Source organism: Jaculus jaculus, chromosome 1, assembly GCF_020740685.1.
Source record: "Jaculus jaculus isolate mJacJac1 chromosome 1, mJacJac1.mat.Y.cur, whole genome shotgun sequence".
In the NCBI taxonomy this organism is placed as follows: Eukaryota; Metazoa; Chordata; class Mammalia; order Rodentia; family Dipodidae; genus Jaculus; species Jaculus jaculus.
The window spans coordinates 176,892,483-176,913,248 of NC_059102.1; the positions used below are offsets into that span (position 1 = coordinate 176,892,483).

Below are 20,766 nucleotides of genomic sequence, written 5' to 3' on the forward strand. Positions count from 1 at the left end.
TACTTCTCAACAGGAAAGATATGCACTATTACCGTTTGCAACAGCACAGATGAATCTCAATGGAGTTATGCAGAGTAAAATGAGCCTCCCCTACAAAAATACATTGCATATAGCATATAAAACCCTAACAAAAGTGAGAAATCTGTGTAGTAGCAGGAGAGCAGTTTGGGGGCTAAAGGCCAGGAGAGGCATGAGGAAACTTTGGGAATGGTAGATAAGAGCATTATGTTGATTACAGTGATTGTTTCATTGTACATTTCAAACATGTGTAACTTACTGTGCATCAAGAATACCTCTAGCTGCAGAGAAAATAAATTCTGAGTGGGCAGCAGAACAACACAGGAAGTGTTCAAGTTTGGCTAAAGCCAATCACGTGATGAATGCATGTTATTGACATTATTGGGTAGAAGAACAAGTGAACAAATATTGGGGATTCCACAACCTTAGCATGAACGAATAGTTTTGACAAATACTTGTTTTACGCTTAGAGATGGGCTCTATTCCAGGGTCTAAGTGTAGGTCAGAGAACCATCCAAAACGAAGAAATGCCTGCTCTTGGAGACCTTTAACTTTTAGCATCTTAGACTGTGAAAAGGAGCGCAATGCGCACACAGGTGCTAGGGACAAATGACAGCCACAGAGCTCAGGGGGCTCAAGGCTGACTTTGGAAGTGACAGGAGCAGAGTGGAAAAGATATGCCTGGGAGAATGAACGTAATTGGCCCCGGGGCTGAAGACCAGGATGGGCAGAGGTGACCAGAAAGAGCCGCCATGTGTCCCCGCAGTGCCCGCGGCCCAGGCGCCCCCAGGCTGTCCCCCAGCAGCTGCCCCGCCGGCGCGCCCCGCAGCCTTCCCGGGCAGCCCTGGGCTGGCGCGCGCCGCACCGCTAGGGGGCGCCGAGTCCCTCCGCACGCGGGCTGGAGGTGAGTCCGGGGCGGGGCGGCGTGGGCGACCAACGGGCCAGGCGAGCGCAGGTGGGGCGGGGGGACGGGCGCGGGGCTCGCGGGCTGCGGCCAGGTGCGCGGCGGCGCGGCGCTGCGTCCTCTCGGGCCGGGCTCGCGGGCGGGACCGCGGCCTCTCTGGACCCGGGCCTCGAACCTGTGGCCGCCGGAGGAGTCGGACGCCGCGGAAGTTGGGATTCCCCAGAGTTGAGGTTCAACTTCTGCCGCCGGAAGCCACGTGAGACGGTGTGAGTAAGAGAGGGATGGGGTGGGGGAAGGAAGGGAAGGAGGGGGAGGATGCTGACCTTGACCCCCTGTGCATCCTCCACTGGGAGTTTCTTAAAGCCACAGACTCTCTTGGTGGTCTCAGGGCTCTGCAGAGGGGCCCACGCAGGCCTCTAGAAACGCAGGGCACCAGTAGCGGTTGCTGTAAGTTGTCTGCTAGGGCTAGAGTTTCTGCCCTGGACTCGGGGAACAGAACTCAGAGCTTCCTCTGTCTTTTCTGTTCCCATTCTGCATGCACTCCCCTTAATATCCAAGGGGACCATTCCCTAGTCATTTTAGGGATCAAGGAAGGGAAACGTCTTTATTAGTACAATCACAGACCCAAAGGATTATGATAAGTGACCAAAGAAACCAACCCCAAACCCAGGAATCTGGTTCATGTCCTGCAGCGCCCATAATTAGTGTCACAAATGAACCGTGGACCCTAGTGCCCATCTCCTCCTGTAGTACTTTTGTGTGGTTGAATGGTTGGCATTCTATAAATAGCTGTGCTTTGCTGGCCTGGATTGTTTGGTCCTGGCTTCTTAGGCCGTGTTCATAAGTAAATTACAGTGTCTGAGCCTGGTTTTCTGTATTTCAAATGGAAGCATTCAACTTACTCTGTAAGGGGTTTGTACATAATCACTGTAATCTTTTGGTCCATAACAGCAGTCAGGTATCCTTAACTTGCTTCCTATTAGGAAACAACTCATATTTTACATAGTTGGATTTCAGGATTTTTGTGGTCAAGCACACACAGATCTTTAAATTCTCCACATGGGCCAACATGGTGGAGATTTCATTGGCATGATCACCTGACACGAATTGAGTATCAGTTACTTGCAAAGCACTCTGCTGACTGTGGAGCCCACATTCCTGTGCCCTGGGCTCTTTGTTGTCACACAGTCTCCTCCTTTGCTGAGACAGCGAGGAAGCACTTGGCAGTGCCTTTGGATTTTAGTCTGTGTAGATTGGAAGTGAAATGTAATCTGCCAAGTGGCATCTCTTCCTCCTTACCTTGGCTAGCTAGCTCAGGTCAGTTGTTGTTATTCATTTATTTTGAGAGCAAGACAGTGAGAGAATGAGCCAGAGAGAGAGAGAATGGACACATGGGGCCTTCAGCCAGTGCAAAGGAGGTCCAGACGCATGCACCCTTTGTGTGACATTGCATGCTTGCATCACTGTGTCTGGCTACGTGGGACCTGGAGATTCAAACATGAGTTCTAGTGCTTCACAGGCAAGCGCCTCACCACTAAGCCATCTCTCCAGCCCTTAGGTCAGTTTTTGAAGTCACAGGTGTTAGGGCTAGTAATTCTTCATACCTGCTGCCACTTCACTCTGGTGTCTTGGATTCTTTTTGCACCTCAAACTGTCCACATGCTCTCTGGAGACCTTGTGGGGATGTTACCCTGAGGGTCTGTGGTCTTAAACAGAGATGATCAAGATCATTGTTCGCATCCTAACAGAATGTGTAGTCTTCTGGGCTCACATAACCCTCTCAGACTTACAAAATAGAAGTTATTTGAGGGCTGGAGAGATGGCTTAGAGGTTAAGTCACTTGCCTGCATAGCCTAAGTACCCATGTTTGACTCCTCAGATCCCACATAACCCACATGCCCAAGGAGACACAAGTGCGTAAAGTCAAACATATGCACATGGTGGCGTACACTTCTGGAGTTTGACTGGAGTGGTTGGAGTCCTGGGTACTCCATTTCTCCCTCTCTTTTCCTCCTGCTCCCACCCCCTGGCTTTCTCACATAAAAACAAAGTCATTTGAATTCTCTGTAATCCAAAATTATATCCACCACACATTTTTAAAGATTAGACATAGGAGAAAAAAGATGGAAGATCAAAATGATCAAATCCAGACTTAATTTTGTTTGGTAAAAGACGGATAAAATTTTGGCTTTGGAACACTTAAAGGCTGAAGTTTCCATGATATTATTTTTCTGTTTCTCTTGATGCTGAGGATTTTTTAAAAATGTGGGCTGCAGAGATAGCTGAGCGGTTAATGCTCTTTTCTGCAAAGCCTAAGGATCCAGTTTTGATTCCCCAGTACCCATGTAAAGCCACAGTGATGCATGTCTGGAATTCTTTTGCAGTGGGTGGAGGCCCTGGCATGCCTATTCTCTCCCTCTCCCTCTCTCTTTCTCTATCTTTTCTCTCTGTGTCCTTGCAAATAAATAAATCAAATTATTCTTAAAAGCATTTTTATACTTTTGTATATTTTATTGCTACTTTTGCAGATAGTTATGGTTAGAGGATAGTGTTTCTGTATACCTAAGAAGTGTAATTTCCAAGTTCTGAAAAAGTCTTTTGAAAAAAGCTAAGAAAACCACACAATTTTTATTTCCATAATATTTATTCTGTCTTTATTCCTAGTCTCAAATTGATATATTTAGTCAAATTTGGCAATTAAAAAACAGCACAGATTGGGGGCTGGTTAGATGGCTTCGTGGTTAAGGCACTTGCCTGCAAAGCCCAAGGACCCATGTTCGATTCTACAAATCCCACATCAGCTAAATGCACAATGTGACACATGAATCTGTAGTTGTTTGCAGTGGCTAGAAGTCCTGGTGTACCCATTCTCTCTCTCTTCTCAGACTCAAATAAATAGTAACAATAAATATAGAAATAAAATATTTTCATTAAAAATCACTACAGGATGAAAACACAATATGTGTGAGCCTTAGCTTTCATCGTGTGTGGCTGTGTGCATATGTGTGTGAGACGTAGCACGTGCATGTGTATGTGCGGGTGTATGTGCTCCTTTCGGGTGCTTACAAGGGAAAGAGGAGAACGTCGTGCACTGTAACTTTGACTTTCACCTCCCCAGTGGCACCGGCAGCTGTGCCATTCTCTGACTGCCACCAGTCTGGCTGTCACATGACTGAAGACCACCCATTGTGGATTACAGGGAGCTGTGTGTCCTCTGCTGGCTTATTCCTCTGTGGATCTCCGTGGGTGGAGAAGGAGTGAACCCTGGGTGGAGACTGAGCAGGGCTTTATCCAGTGTCCCATGACATGAAGGGACTTAGGAAGCACCTGTAGGTTAGCAGGTCATCATCCGACAAACCAAGATCCCACCAGTAGGGAGCAGGACCATGAATTCAGCCTGGGGAGAAGGTGTCAGGTGGGGCCTGCAGGCTGGAGAAAGACAGGAGGAAGAGGGCCCAGGGGTGGAGAGTCCAGGACAGCAGAGGGATGGAATCAATAAGGACTGGTCCAGAAATAGACACCTTTATGTGCTGTATCCTGTGTTCCTTCACAACGTGATCAGGCTTGGGTCAGATGAGCATCAGAAATCCCTGTCCCTCTAGCCCCATAGTCTTAGCCCCAGAATCCCCAGATGTGCTAGTTTGAATGTGTGGCCCCATACATTCAAGCTTGAAACTTGAGTCTCCAGTGGACAGAGCCCTCCTGAAGAAGAGGCGTGTCCCAGAGAGCGAGTCTAGAGTCCAGCCCATAGGTGTGTGGAGAGCAGTTTTGTAGCTCTGCTGTGCTTGCTGGTGTTGGCGGGCTGACTGGTGGTGACTCCCCACTATTCATGTGTGGAAGTCAGCCCTAGTCTTCCACCACTGATGCTGCTTCCCTGTTTTTATAAGCCTGTAATACACCCTTTCCCCCATGAGCTGCTTCTGACTGTGTGTGTCCAGCAGTGTGAAGCTGTCTGCAACACAAATTGGTGCTGATAGGTGGGGACATTGCTGTGATGAATTTGACCATGTGGATTTTCAAAATTAATGAAATAAAACATAATGAGCTTATTAGAATGATTAAAGTATCCACTTAGTCCCTTAGTGTTTATGACCCTTGCCTAAGATCAGTGTCTATAGAGAAACACGTATTCTGACATTTCCAAAGAATGTTTTTGATTTTGAGGAAGACAATACTAACCCAACTCAATGGGGAAGAAGAATATCAACAGAAAATGAAAGGATACACATAGGATGTTCTGGGTCGATTTTGTCTGTCTCATCCCAGGCTTTGACACAGATTTAACACAATGCACTGGAGGGTGGATGGCAATAGGAGGAGCACAACGGGTTCCACGTTCTTCCAGATGGTCCAGTAAAATTCCACTTCACTCTTATATATTTACTTCTCTACGTACGTGCTTTAATGACCTCGTGACAAGAGTGGTCTAGAACAGACACGTTCTGTTCCTAAAAAGTAAGCCCAGAGTAATATATTGTGCACAAAGCTAATGTCATTGCAGGAAGTGAGATTTAGTAATTGCTATTTTATTCAGGACACAGACATATAAAGAATGCAACTTTTTGACTATTTTTTTTCCCTAAAACCACACTCCCCCTCTTTATTTCTACTCTGTTGCAATAACATGGGGTTTTCCAATAGATGGGAAATAAAACTGCTATGGTTTAAAACTCATCTTGATTCCTGCCCTGCCCCAGCCCCTCACTGTCTTCTCTGGGCTGGGAGAGGCTCCCCTGCCTTTGACCTTCACCTCTGAAAATGCATGCCTTCAGCACGTTCATCTCTACCCATGCCTTGCTCAGGAGCGCCTCTCAGCTACTCAGTCGACCACTCTGCAGTGGTGCTGAACCCACTAGGGACAGGGACAAATTGAGAGTCTCAGCAGCCTGGAGTCCTCCATCTCCTGACCTCACTGGTTGCTAGCCGCAGTTTCAGACCTGCACTGTTTCTAGGGATATCCACACAGCAGTCAAAGTTGTTGGAGCTGGGGCTGCCACATTTGCAGTGACTGGCTCTGGGGCTTGGAGTGTGTTTGGGAGCCTCATCCCTCCAGAAACCCTTTTCTGAAGTAGCAGCTTGTGGTGCTTTGATTCAGGTGTCCCCCATGAACTTAGGTGTTGTGAATGCCTGGTCCCCAGCTGATGGATATTTGGGAATTAATGCCTCCTGGAGGGAGTGTATTGTTGGGGGCGGGCTTATGGGCTTTATAGCCAGTCTCCCCATGCCAGAGTTTGGCACACCCTCATGTTGCTGTGGTCCACCTTATGTTGCCCAGGGGGTGATGTCCACCCTCTGCTCATGCCATCGTTTTCCCCTGCCATTGTGGAGCTTCCCCTCAAGCCTGTGAGCCAAAATAAATCTCTTTTTCCCAGAAGCTGCTCTTTGTTGGGTGATTTCTACCAGCAATGCAAACCGGACTGCAACACAGCTCTTCTGCTGCTCAGTTCTGGGATGACCCTCTCTGAGGCTAAGGGGCTCTTATGCCTGATGCTGGCTTTTCTCATCCTCTTTGCCACGTGAAGAAGGCATTGACACCTCTCCCTCCCACAGTTCTTTCTCCCATGTCTTGTCTACTCTGTATGTTCCTTTTCCTGTTCCTCTCCTGGAAGTCTGGGGAAAGTGATTGGCTCAGGGTTTGACAGAGTGAAGACAAAGAAGTACGGCATTAATAAGAAAAAAAAAAAAGTGTTTCTAATCCAATATCAGCTGCCTGGTGATAATATTTAAGCAATACTAGTTCTAAGCAATCTACAGGAAACCGTCATGTTAAAATTATAAAAAATTTTGCAATAATAGCCCATTTAGTTCACTCTTAATATTGTGGACTTGGCTCAATAGGGTGCTTTTAATAAAACAATGGAAGAGAATTATAAGTATGTATATTTTTGATGTTATCAGTTATTAAAGATTAATTTCTGCTCATTTGTACATGTCAATTACTAAATATGTTCAGGGCACTTCAACATTATTTGGAGATTTTTGAATTTGTATTTATCATGTGTTCATATTACAATGTCCTGGAGAAGGTTTGCAGAGTGTGGAAAATATTATGTACTTGTTAATCATTTGCATATATACAAATAAGAATACATAACTTATATAATATATGGCAATCTTTATGGGTTATAGCAGTATGCAACATCATATTTATGTCATGAAGCTCCAAGGCAATAAATATATATGCCAAATATTGAGAGCAATTCCAGCCTAAATGGGATTTACTATTAATTGAAATAAATGAAGTTAATTTTAAAACAGATCACATGTGTTAACTTTATATTCCTTGAATGGGTGAAATAGATTAATAATAAGATGTTGTGTTTGAGGAATTTTATAGAAAACTACTACATTCATTACCACATTAAAATCATATAAAAGAGAAAGTACTGAAATGACTTAATAAGGAATCACAGAACATTTCTGATGAGGAATATTTAATTTTGCTTAAAATACTCCATAGTATTACATGGAATACTATCAACAAATTCTTTTTTATTTTATTTTTTTGTAGATGATATAATACATGTTCAATCTTCATTCATGAAACCATGCAACTGATTAATAATGTTACGGAATTTATTCTACTTGGGTTGACACAGGATCCATTTAGGAAGAAAACAGTATTTGTTGTGTTTTAACTGTTTTATATGGGGACGTTAATGGGTAACTTGCTGATCATTGGTACGATCAAGACCAGCTCAGATCTTGGGAGTCTGATGTACTTTTTTCTTTTCTATTTATCCTTGTCAGATACCTGTTTCTCTACTACTATTGCCCTGAGAATGATTGTGGATACCCTTTTGAAGAAAGCCACTATTTCTTTCAATGAGTGCATTGTTCAAGTCATTTCATTTCATTTCTTTGGCTGCTTGGAAATCTTCAATCTCACCCTCATGCATTGACCACTATGTGGCCATCTGCAACCCCCTGCACTACATGACCATCATGAGCCACAGGGTCTGTAGTGTGCTGGTGGCCATGGCCTGGGTGGGATCCTGTGTGCATTCTTTGGCTCAGATATTTCTGGCCTTGAGTTTGCCTCTCTGTGGTCCCAAAGTGATAGATCACTTTTTCTGTGACTTGCAGCCCTTGTTGAAACTTGCCTGTACAGACGCCTATGTGATCAACCTGCTCCTGGTGGCCAACAGTGGATCTCTTTGCACTGTGAGTTTTTTCATGCTGCTGATCTCCGATGTCCTCATCCTGTGTTCACTGAGAAACCACAGTGCTGAAGGGAGGAGAAAAGCCCTCTCCACCTGTGCCTCCCATATCATGGGTTGTGGTCATCTTGTTTTTTGGACCTTGCATATTTATATACACACACACTGCAACCACCTTGTCCATAGATAAGACGGTATCAGTGTTTTATTCAATTGGCACACCTTTTCTCAACCCTCTGATTTACACACTGAGGAATGCACAAGTGAAAAATGCCATGGGGAAGCTGTGGAGGAAGAAGGTGATCTCAGGTGATAAAAGATGAATGAATGTTTCAAATCTTTTTTTCCCAACTTGATTTACCCTTGATGAATACAATAAAGAATATTTACTATTAGTGTCATTACTAATACTCACTATTAGTCTTTTAGTGTTAGTTTATGTGGTACTATCTTAGAAATGAGATTATTAGTTTCTTCAGGGAAAGAGACAATGTGAGCAAATATACTCGTTATTATTGAGTCACTTTATGAAGAGGAAGAAATAGCATGATATACAGGGAGACATCAAGGTCTTTGCAATTGTTTATTCAGTCTGTGCTTCACTAGCCTAACTAGCTTTTCTGGTGATTTTTCCCTGATTTTTATCCCTTCCTTCAAGTTGATTTCTGGATTCTGTGCTAATAATTACCGATCCATATGACCACTACCTATATTCAAAGCCTAGCAACCTTTCCTTCTTCAAAATAGTTTCTTTTAAGGTATGATGGGGTGGCTCTCTCCTAAGGATCGACATCTATCTGAAAAAGAGAAGCAGATTCTCCAATGGAGAGTAAGTTAGCACCAGGACAAATGATATAACCCTTTCTTTTTTTAGAGAGAGTTTAATAGGTGTAGGCCCTCTTGTAGCCCATGATTGATGGTAGCTTGATATTGGAGAGTGGGCTTATGTTTGGATATGGTTCTGATTTGTTTCCCCGCTCCAGCTATGGGTCCAGCTGAAACTAAGGACAATTGGCGAAACAAGCAAGGGTGCTGTTTTCCTGATGAACCGGACACCAGCACAAAGGGGAAGGAGACCAACACAGAGAAAAATCAACTTCCTACCAAATCAGAGAGCTGGAGCCTCAGAGACCCCCAACACCTCATCACTGAAGCAGACCAAAAATGAACCCAACATGGCTCAGGGAAATTTTGCGGAAGAGGGGGCGGAAAGAATGTCAGAGCCATGTGTTGGGTCATGATGTGCAGAGACATTTATCATACCAATAACTGTGGGCTAACTCCACAATGCCCGACCCATATACTCAACAAGGAGGGGCCAATGGGGAGGGGGTAGGTCAGGGATGAGCCTAATAATGGTACCAAAGTGCCTGTATTTGCTGAATACAAAAGTAATAAAATAAAAAAATAAAAATAAATAATAAAAATGAAAAAATAAATAAAGGCAGAAACCACATGAAAAGCCAAATAAAGAATCACCCATCTGAAAATTTTCATAAAATCTTATTTGATGAATCTAGTAGGGCATACAAAAGTTATATGAAATATTAGATATGATAAGTGTTATACATTTAATTTGATTTTAAAAAAGTCATTTATCATATTAAGAAGCAGAAGTAAGTATGCATGTGCCACACAAATATATACCAGCAGGTTCGTGTTCAAATGTGTGTTAATAAAAACACTAAGGGGCTGGAGAGATGGCTTAGCGGTTAAGCGCTTGCCTGTGAAGCCTAAGGACCCCGGTTTGAGGCTCGGTTCCCCAGGTTCCACGTTAGCCAGATGCACAAGGGGGCGCACGTGTCTGGAGTTCGTTTGTAGAGGCTGGAAGCCCTGGAGCGCCCATTCTCTCTCTCTCCCTCTACCTGTCTTTCTCTCTGTGTCTGTCGCTCTCAAATAAATAAAAAATTAAAAAAAAAAAATAAAAACACTAAGTTTTCTAAAAAAACTGAAAAAAAAAGTTTCTTTTATAAAGACACTTTGGTCTCATCATCAGCTTTATTTTTCCCAAGTCTTCAGATAGTTTCAAATACTGAAGAAGCTGTGTATGGTAAAAATGTAGATACTTGAGGGAATCTCTCTAAATTGTGCATTATATTTTGAAAACAGGCCACGTGTTTGCTTAGATCCTTCTGGAACCATGGTGGATACAGAATGAAAAATCACTTCTAAGAATACTTACCTTAGAAACACTCTGTTCTCAATGCTGAGACTGTAGTGACATAACGATTCTTTTGTGACATTTATTTTTTCTCCTGTGTTTATCCCTTCTAATTTGGGATGTTATTAAGGTATCTCCTAAATGATAACGTCGTTGTTTCTGTATTACAAAGAGCTATTATGATTATAGAGCTATATAATTCAAATTAGCAAGGGCAAGAAATCAGGAGTATAGTCACTGGATGCAGAATATTTGAACATAGTCATAGGTTAAACAACAATGTGATGAACTCGAGGAATTTTTAAGGGTTTAAACAGAAAAAAATTAAATGGTATATGTGAATTGTATGTAATTTTCAATGTAAACCAGGATACAGTAATTTGGTCAAAGAAACAGTAACAGAAATTTGGATTTTTCTACATTGTACAGACATGTCACTTTTTATCATTGATACTCCAGTCTCTAATAACACAAACATTAAAAATCCTGCCTTCAGTCTATTTTTGTTTGCATTTCATCCACATAGGAAACTAAATGTATATTTTCAGATTTCTATTTCCATTTAAAGGTTGGTAACTTAGATTACTGAATTTATAGCAATTTGTTACATCAGAATTTTAAAATTTATTTTTCGTTTTTCCTTTTTACCTTGAAGTGCTCAGGACTGCATCCAGGCCCTCATGAATGCTAGTAGCTTGTTTCAACACTGAACCACACTCCCATTCCTAAGATTTCTTAGCTCAAAAAACTAATAATAATCTCTTTGTGTGGTAGTAGGAAATCAATAGATTATACAATGAACTACAGAGGCATATACATATGACTTCTTTTTCAGTCCCATGAATTTCAAGGTGAAGTTTATCTCAAGGAGTTTATTATTACACAATAGCTCAGTTCAGTTCTATTACTATAAGATTTGCCAAGCTATAGATTTCCATGGATAGAGTTTTACTTGATACCATATTGTATCTGAAGACAACAGAAATGTTGAATATGATATATATTTAATTTAGGCACTTTCCTAGTTACTGTCTATCCAATGAGTTCTTTACATCCTTTCAACACAGGGCTCCCATGTTCACTGCCGTATGTTTCATGGAAGTTATGGATATCAGGAAGTGAGCAAAGATCTTTAGGAGTGTGATCATGAGAAGTGTAGATGTCATTTGATTTTGTGATGATAGCCATTGTTGTTGGGGTGAGATGGCATTAAAAATGGCTTTAATTTTCATTTTGTTGTTGGTTAAGGATGTTGAATACTTTCAAAATTATTAATTGACCATTTGTATTATTTTGTTTTGTTGTTTAGTTGTTTGTAAAATACAGACATTAATCCCTGTCATATCTATAACGGTTGAAAGTGTTCTCTCATTTTGTAGGCTATCTCTTCACTTTAGTAACTCTTTCCTTTGCTGTTCAAAGCTTTTAGATGTCAGGAGATTCTGTTTATTGATTATTGACCTTATTTCTTTGACAACTGGATTACTATTCAGAAACATCTTACCTATTCATATATCTTTTTTTGTTGTTGTTTTTTGAGGTAGGGTTTCACTCTGGCCTAGGCTGACCTGGAATTCACTATGTAGTCTCAGGGTGGCCTCAAACTCACAGTGATCCTCCTGTTTCTGCCTCCAGAGTGCTGGGATTAAAGACGTTGCCACCACGCTCAGCCCATTCCTATATCTTGAAGCCCTTTATATAATTTTTCCTTTTGCACATCCCAAGTCTCAGCTCTCATCTTAATGTCATTGGTCTATTTAGAGTTGATATCTGTGCTGGGGAGGTATAAGGTCTATTTTCATTATTCTGCCTGTGCATATCCAGTTTTCTCAGCAGCATTTTTAAAAGAGGTTATCTTTTTCCAGTGAGTATTTTTGGAATTTTGTCAAAAGTCAGTAAATTTCAGGTTGTTAGGTTCTGTTCCATTGATCCACCTGCTTTGTGCCGGTGTCATGCTGCTTTTGTTACTATGACTCGGCAATACAGTTTGAAACTACATAAGATGACATCTACCATCCTATTTTTTTCTCATTTCTGTTTTTGCTCATTTATTTGGCTATATGAAGTCTTTTATGTCTCCAAATGAATTTCAAGATTGTTTTCTATTTCTATATGAAATGCTTAATTTTGATAGGGATGGCATTGATTCTGTAGATTGCTTTTGACAAAACAGCCATTTTCAGGCTGGAGAGATGGTCTATCAGTTAAGCCTAAGGACTCATGTTGGATTCTCCAGGTCCCATGTAAGCCAGACACACAGTGACTCAAGCATGCAATGTTACACATGTGTACAAGAGGGCTTATGTATCCAGAGTTCAATTATAGTGGCTGGAGATGTTTACATGCAAGTTCTCTCTCTTTCTATCTATCATTTTAAAAGGCCAGTCTGTTGGGCTAACTTCAAAAAAGGCCATTTTTATTATACATAATTCTAGTCCATGAGTAGAGAAAATTTTTTCATCCACCGATGTATTTTTCAATTTCAGTCTAGTGTTTTGAAGTTTTTAATATAGAAGGCATTTTCTTGCTTGGTTAGAATTATTCCTAGATAGTCTTTGAGGCATTGTCAATGATATTTCTTCCAAAATTTCTTGCTCAGCTTGTTTTATTTTAGTTTTTTAAGTTTTTTGTTTATTTTTATTTATTTTTATTTGTTTATTTGACAGCAACAGACAGAGAGGAAGAGGCAGATAGAGAGAGAGAGAGAGAGAGAGAGAGAAGGAGAGAGAGAATGGGTTCGCCAGGGCCTCCAGCCACTGCAAACGAACTCCAGATGCATGCGCCCCCTTGTGCATTTGGCTAACGTGGGTCCTGGGGAATCAAGCCTTGAACCAGGGTCCTTAGGCTTCACAGGCAAGTGCTTAACCGCTAAGCCATCTCTGTAGCCCAGCTTGTTTTTTATTTGTATATAAGAAGACTATAGATTTATCTAGGCTAATTTTGTAATCTTACAGTGTTCTGAAAGTTTATCAGTTTTGAGTTGTCTTTTTCCCTTTCTTTTAAAGATTATTTTAAGAACTTTAATATATGAACATGTTACAAATTGGTCATATTTCTATGAGCTTATTCTCTTATAACCTCTCTTCTTTGTCCCCATTCCACTGTAGATCCTCCTCAGTGGGGGTAGCCACTGAGGGGTCTTGAATGGAGCAGTCAATTGCTATGTGGGGGAGAATGCTACACAGTACACATATGGCTATTATGTTATTATTATTATTATTATTATTACAGCGTACATGTGGCTATTGCATTATTACACTATTTTCTGCCTGCTTTTTTGCAAAATTACGTGAGCCTTCCTTGGTCAGTAGCTGTCTCCTTTAGTGCTGAGCTCTCAGCACCTACTTTTCTTTTTTTCTGTGAAGAGTTCTCAGTGTCCTTAGTGTCTAGCATCATCTCCCTGGAGACAGTTGTCAGTCTAGCCATGGGTATAAAGCTCATGTTTAATAAAAATCCTTCCTTTGTAATGTTCCTTGGTCCCTGGTGGCTGTGATAGAGATAGGACTCATATTGGCTTTTTTCATTGTTGTGCTGATAGATCTTGGGTCTACCTAGCATGTGCTCCCATCTGTAAAGAGCAGGTTCTATAATCCAGAATGAGAGGTGGGTGTGGGGTCACATGCCTTTGATCCCAGCAGTCAGGAGGCAGAGGTTGGAGAATTGCCTGAGTTCAAGGCCACCCTGAGACTACTTAGTGAATTCCAGGACATCCTGTACTGCTAAGACTCTACCTCAAAAAAACCAAACAAGGGCTGGAGAGATGGCTTAGCGGTTAAGCACTTGCCTGTGAAGCCTAAGGACCCTGGTTCGAGGCTCGGTTCCCCAGGTCCCACGTTAGCCAGATGCACAAGGGGGCGCACGCATCTGGAGTTCATTTGCAGAGGCTGGAAGCCCTGGCACGCCCATTCTCTCTCTCTCTCCCTCTATCTGTCTTTCTCTCTGTGTCTGTCACTCTCAAATAAATAAATAAATAAAAATTAAAAAACAAACGAACAAAAAAAACGCATGAGACCTATATGGACTAAATGGGTGGACATAGACATTTAGAAGACATTTTTGATGGATATACCTCTGCTTTTAGCCAAAGAACAGAGGAAGCTTCCCTTTATGGTCTATGACCTGTGAAGCCACAGACTTCTGACTTGGTTCTCAGTTCCAGGCATGAATTTCCTCCTACTCCGAGGGCCTCATATTCAACCATAAGGCAGGTGAGTACCCTCATAACCTGTGTGGCTCTAGTGCAAATGTGGATATATCCTGCCAGGCTGGTTGTCTTTGAGCTTGCAGGATCCACTGCTTGTTCTTGATGTTGGTGACCATTATCCCCCAGCAGCTGGCACAGTACTTTCCAGCACTGTGAGGGCCACCTAGCAGGGACGTGGTTTCAATCTCTGAGCTTGACCACTCAGTGTCCTACAATGGAAGCCTATAGTGTCTTCATCAATGGGGTTTGCCACTTAGCTCAGGTAGTGTTGCAGTCAGGTTCACATTGCTGGCAGAAAACAAGCAACCAAGAATAGCTTGTGGGGAAGAAAAGGTTTTTTTTTTTGGCTTACAGACTTGATGGGAAGCTCCATGGTGGCAGGGAAAAATGATGGCATGAGCAGAGGGTGAACATCACCTCCTGGTCAATGTCAGGTAGACTACAGCAGCAGGAGAGTGTGCCAAACACTGGCAAGAGGAAGCTGGCTGTAATACCCATAATCCTTCCCCTAATAATACACTGCCTCCAGGAGGCTTTAATTCCCAATTAGTAGCTGACTTGCCTCCTGATAGCCTAAAGTGTAATAATGGAGTCAGAGTAATGCCTGCCAGGGGCACGTGCCCTTCAGTGTTTCTTCTTATTGCTGCAGATGGTCCCTCCCTGGTTTCTGATGGGTCATCTTCCCATACTCAACTTCACAAAAAGCATACCCACACACCATTTTGTTTTTCACTTTCTATGTACATTTGAGTCCAGATATTCAACATTTTACCATGAAATAGGGTTCAAGTTAGGTGACGTTACCCATCTGTAGATTAACAGAAGTGTTCTGTGTGTATTTAAAGTAGGCTAGGCTGAGCCTTGATATTTGGGAGGTTAAGTATATTAAGTGCATTTTCAACTTAACAGTACTTTCTTCTTATTTTATTTTATTTATTTGTTTATTTGTATGCACATTTCTCCCTCCCCCTCTCCCTCTTCCTCCCTCCCTCCCCCCCCTCCCCCGCTCGTGCACACAGTCCAAGGCTTCTTGGCACTGCTAAGGAATGGCACAGAGATGCTCTACTTTTTGGGTCTGGCTCTATGAGTGTAGGGGAATTAAACTCAGCCCAGTATTTTCTATTTATAATGAGTGTATCAGGCTACAATTCTAATGCAATTCAGCAAGCATCTGTATAAGTATTTGTGCCATTAAAACTTTTTCTGAGACAGAGTCTCACTGTATGTAGCCCAGTGACCTTGAATTCACTGTCCTCTTGCATCAACCTCCTAAGTGCTCAGATTATAGAAGTATGCCAGCATGCTCAGCTACATTTTTTTTTTGTTGTTGTTGTTTCAGAAAAACATAAATGTGGAGTTGAGGAGATTGCTCAGTGGTTAAAAGTACTTGCTATGCAAGCCTCATGATTGGAGTTCGGGTCCCAGAACTCAAACCATGCCAGCTAGATCTGTAATCCAATGTGCTTAGGACAATGAGAGGCAGGGTCAGTAGAATCCTCCCTCCTCCTCCTCACTAACTGGAAGGTCCTCAGTGGATCTTCAAGACAGTAGCATGGATGGAACCATAGTGGACATATTTGAGGCCTGTTATGAGAATTGTTGTGAGCATAGCTTTCATTAACTCTGGCAAAAGCATATAAGTCAAGCGCTGCACCCCTCGTTGTTGCGAGACTCAGAAGCTTGCCTGACTAGGCGTGAATGGGGCCAGGTGAGAACTGTATTAGGACTCCACCTGTGCAGTGTCCGGCATACCTTTGGTGCCCTTGTCCTGTGGGTGTGGTAATCAGCATCCCCATGATGACCCTTGTTGAGACAGGAACAGGCCTGTCACCTGCTTGCGACAGGAACAGCCCTCCCTACTTGGGATGTTGATGCCATGGGGCTCACCTCCTATTGCAGGAGATAGAGCCTCTGGTCTTGGAAACCGAGCAACAGTTTTTGAAGAAGCTGTCCAAGTCTGACCAAGACATTGACCATCTCTTCCAAAACATGGAAGACAAAAGGAACTTCAAGGACTACACCATGGAAGGAGGGGTCCACTTGTGGCCAGTCCTGCCTCTTCTCCCCCTGCCGTTCCAGTGACTCCCACACTGACCCAGCTTTTCTGTGCAGATCCAGTATGAGCTGTGGGATAAGGTGGCCGGGATGTTTCTGCAGCAGAAGCAAGAAGCAAGGGAGCTGGACCAAGCACTGCTGTCACTGGAGGTCACCTGGGCAGACAAGTTGAGTTGGCTGCAGATGTCCCCCACCATGGCTTTCTCTTGTAGGGTTTGAGGGACATTCTCCTGTTTCCTGTTCACACTCCAGACCTGAGAGTCGCTCACTCTGACGTCTTGTCCTCTCTAGCTACAGGATGTGTGAAGAGATTCGTAGACATCATAGAGAAAACGTCTTACCTCTTGCAGCATGATGTGTACAGGCTGATAGATAAAGATGCTATGGTGAGTACTCATCTGTAGCAGAGAGCCAGGGTCAGTACCCCAGGGTGCCTGAGTCCAGTGTTTAGGAATGGTGGGCACCTCACCCAGTAGACATTCCCACCTGGCTTCTTTGCTAGGTATCATGTCTGTGTGACTGTAAACACGTTATGAGAAATCCTTGTGGAGTGGGCTTCCTATTCCTTGCTATCTTGTAACTGGCACACCCAACCTGGAGCCACTGCCTTGAGCACCGGTGATTTTACCCAGCATTCCCTGAGCCTGTCCCCACCACTCTGTCATCACCTTGAGGCTACTGGTGTACCAGGAGTCCCCACCCTCATGAGCAACCCCAGATTTTTCTAGGTTTTTAGTTCTTGCCTCTCTCCTGCTGGCCACTGGTATCTGTGGATGACACCTGCCTTTTGGCGCTGTCACCTGATTCCTGGCCTCCCCCAGCTGCCCACAGGGAACATAAGAAATCAGGGTTGTTGGTGATGTCTTCAAAGTAAAGCCCAACCCCTCTGCTGCGTGACAGGACTCCTGTGTGGACTGCTTACAGATGCATCTTGCTTTTGTGGGCGCCCTGTGCCTGTGCAGGGGTGAGGGCGCTCTGGGCCCTAAACTGGGGACTTCATGCCAGGACCTGTCTGCAGGATGGTAATTGAGGTCTCAGCTGCGGCCGGGCCCTTGAGAGACACGAGCATCTTGATGAGCAGACACCGTGAGGGTCAGGAGCGGAGTCTTCAGAGTTTGGCGTCTGCTTCCCTGAGGTGGCGCCCTGTGCTTCTTCTTGGCATGGTGACAGCCACACATGCTCCGTGTGCTGTGTGCACTGTCCTCGGGGAGCTCACAGAACCCCATAAGCATGGTATAGAGATCGGGGGTTACGAAGGACTTGACAAAGCTCCTGCTACCCAGGGCAGCTGGCGTTAAGCCTCAGGCCCCACTGAAAAGCCACACTGGACTTGTGCTCACTGAGCCGAGCAGGGCCCTCACTGCCTTCACTGTCATAGCAAATAGCAGAGGCAGGTGGCCTCTTCCTGAGCTGGCCTGAGATGTTGGTGGGAAGGGACTATTTTAAGGTCAGGGCTGTTAAAGGTCAACCAGTGCTGCATAAGGAAGGATTGTCCTTATTCCTGCCAAGGGCATGAGCTGAGAACAGCTACAAGGACCACTGAAGAATGGTCTGGCTGTGGCTGCACTGAGTGTCTGGATCCTGCTTCTCAAACCACCACACCTGGGTGGGTCCTGATGGCGGAAACACTGGGCATTTGGAGAAAATTCACAATCCCCAGTGAACATACACAACCCGCTAGTGCATAGCTCCCTGATCCTTTCATTAGTAACCCAGCGCAGCTTTGGAACTGAGTTGGGACTCAGGTGGTCAGGGTCACAGTTAAGCCTTCAAGAAAGACCTGGTCACCCTCCACGGCTGCCCCTCGCCTACTGCTCCCTCAGCACTCCTGCCACGCCGCCACCACCTCACTGAGCTCTGGCCTGCACCTCCTCTGCTCTCTTCTGGCCCTTCTAGCTGGGCCCTATTCTAGCCAGAGCCATCCCATCCCCAGCCCTGCCCACCTGTGACTCCAGGACATGAGTCAAGCTCTGTTGGGTTACTGGAGAGCCAGTGCCCAGCTGTTTGTCAACCTGACTGAGAGCATCCTGCAGCAGGAGCTCAACAGCCACCAGCGCTGGCAGGGCCTGGGGGATGTGTGGAAGACTCTCAAGAAGGACAGTGTGCTACAGAGCTTCAGGTCCCCCCTGCCCATGCTGTGCCCACTCTCCCAGGGCCAGGGAGGGCTTCCTTCTACCTACTGGTCCTTTCCTAAAAATGCTGCCATCCGTCTCTGCTACTTCTTAAAAGTTACATGTAGATCAAAGTATAAAGAACAGAATGAAGATCATCACTAATGCTTCCCAGGAGAGGCATAGTGAATCCTTGGGCCTATTTTCTTCCATGCTTTTTTTTTTTTTTTTTTTTTTTTTTTTGATGTAGGCTGTCCTGGAATTCACAATGTAGCCTTAGGGTGGCCTCGAACTCACTGTGATTCACCTACCTCTGCCACCTGGTGCTAAGATTAAAAGTGTGTGCCACCATGCCTGGCTGTCCCCTGCTCTTTTAGACTCATTGACTCTATGCAGTTTTGTCTTTTGTTTTCTTCACAATCATTGCTTCCTGAGCATTCTCTGGCCACAGTGAAAATTGTTGGAAAACATCTGTCTGCTTGGCTGTGTAATTTTGACTTTTTTTTTTTTTACATTGAAAGAGACAGAATTGATACACAGGGGCCTCCAGCCACTGCAGTCAAGCTCCGGATGCGTGCGCCCCTTGTGCGCATGCACGCCCTTGCACCCTTGCACCACCTTGTGCATCTGCCTTACTTGGGATCTGTAGATCAAACATGGTTCCTTAGGTTTTGCAGGCAAGCACCTTAATTGCTATGCCATCTCTCCAGCCTTCCATTTTTCTTGGTTGGCCATAATCTGAGGCGCTGGGCCTGGGAGGGTGACCACCTTTTGGGGGGATACAGCCCACTTTTCCAAAGTACATTTCCTCCTCAGTGGAAGGTCAAGAAGAGCACCTATTTCCATACTTTGCAGACCAAGTGGGGGTTTTCCTGCATACTGAGGCCTGGCTCCACCTTGCTTTCCAAGTGACTTCAAGTCCCTGGGTATCCAAGCCTGCCTCCTTCTGTACAGAACACGTATCCTAATGCACCTGTGGTGGGATCTTATTGTGATCCAAGATGTTCTGTGAAAAGAGCGTTCTGGGTTCAGGATTGAGAGTCTCATAGATGCCAACAGATCTTAGCAATGAGGACCATGGTTGACTCCCCTGAGCCGAGGCAAGGGATCCATGTCTTTGTTTACGTCACATTGCTGAGTCCTCACTAGTACCCACTTAGGAAGGTGCTATCACGAGCCCCATGTTGTAGAGGAGGAAGCAAGGCTCAGCTTGGAGAGGGGATTTGCACATTGCCACAGACTGGGGAGCCGCAAAGGCTCCGAGGCTATTGGTCCTGTGCTCAGGGTTGGACCTTTACTGTGGCTGTCAACTCTACCTGCCTGCTCACCTTCCTTCCTCCACCTTTCTCCTGTGCTCAGCGTCCTGGAGTAAGGCCCTGGAGGGACACTAAGGGACTGGGTTGGTGTGGGAGAGGGGTGTGGGGTTGAGTGTTCTTGCCTGGCTCTCCTCCATGCCTCTGCCCAATGTGGTGCTGTGCCGGCCACCCAGTGAGATTGTGGCCAGTGAGAAGATCCAGGAACCCCGGCCATAAAGAAGTTGCTGGAGGCAATGCTGAAGATGCAGGGAGCCCTGCAGCGAGCACAGCTGGAGCACCTCGGCACCATCTGGTACAGGCAGCAGCTACTTTGGGGGTCCAGTGTCGAGGCCTAGCCCAGTATCCCCAGATCAGGCCATCTCTGGTGCTATAGTATGGGTGGCATTTTGGCCCATATTCTGAGGCTTCCCAGTCCTAATGGCAAGAAAAGGCATGGCTCATTTGCTGTAGAGACCCAGTTAGTGTGGCCATGGCCAAAAGCTCCCCAAGGAAGCAGTGGTGGTGTGAGGAAAGAGGGAGGGGCAAGGCCAGGGCTTTGGGCTCCATCCTAGGCGCTTTGGAGACGTGGATGAGAGGGGCTGCACACCGGAGGCAGAGGGATCCCTGAGGCAGGTAGAGACTGCTGTCATGTAGGAGACCTGTTATGCTTCCTTTCGGAGAGTCAGCTTCGTTTCCTAAATAGCAAACTCCAGACATTCAGCGACCTTTTTGTGAGGTGTGTTTGGCACCAAGAAACTCTCCAGCAGAATCCTTAGCTTTTTCAATATTTAGTCAATAATGTTTCTTTTTTTAAATGTTTTGTTTATTTTTATTTATTTATTTGAAAGAGAGAGAGAA

At 44.5% G+C, this 20,766-nt stretch overlaps 2 pseudogenes; both read left to right on the forward strand.

Annotated features, from left to right (window-relative positions):
- Positions 1–7,470: 7,470 nt before the first annotated feature.
- On the forward strand, positions 7,471–8,405 carry LOC123463609 (annotated as a pseudogene).
- Positions 8,406–11,402: 2,997 nt separating this feature from the next.
- LOC123457727 overlaps positions 11,403–20,766 on the forward strand; it is a 33,920-nt pseudogene continuing 24,556 nt past the window's right edge.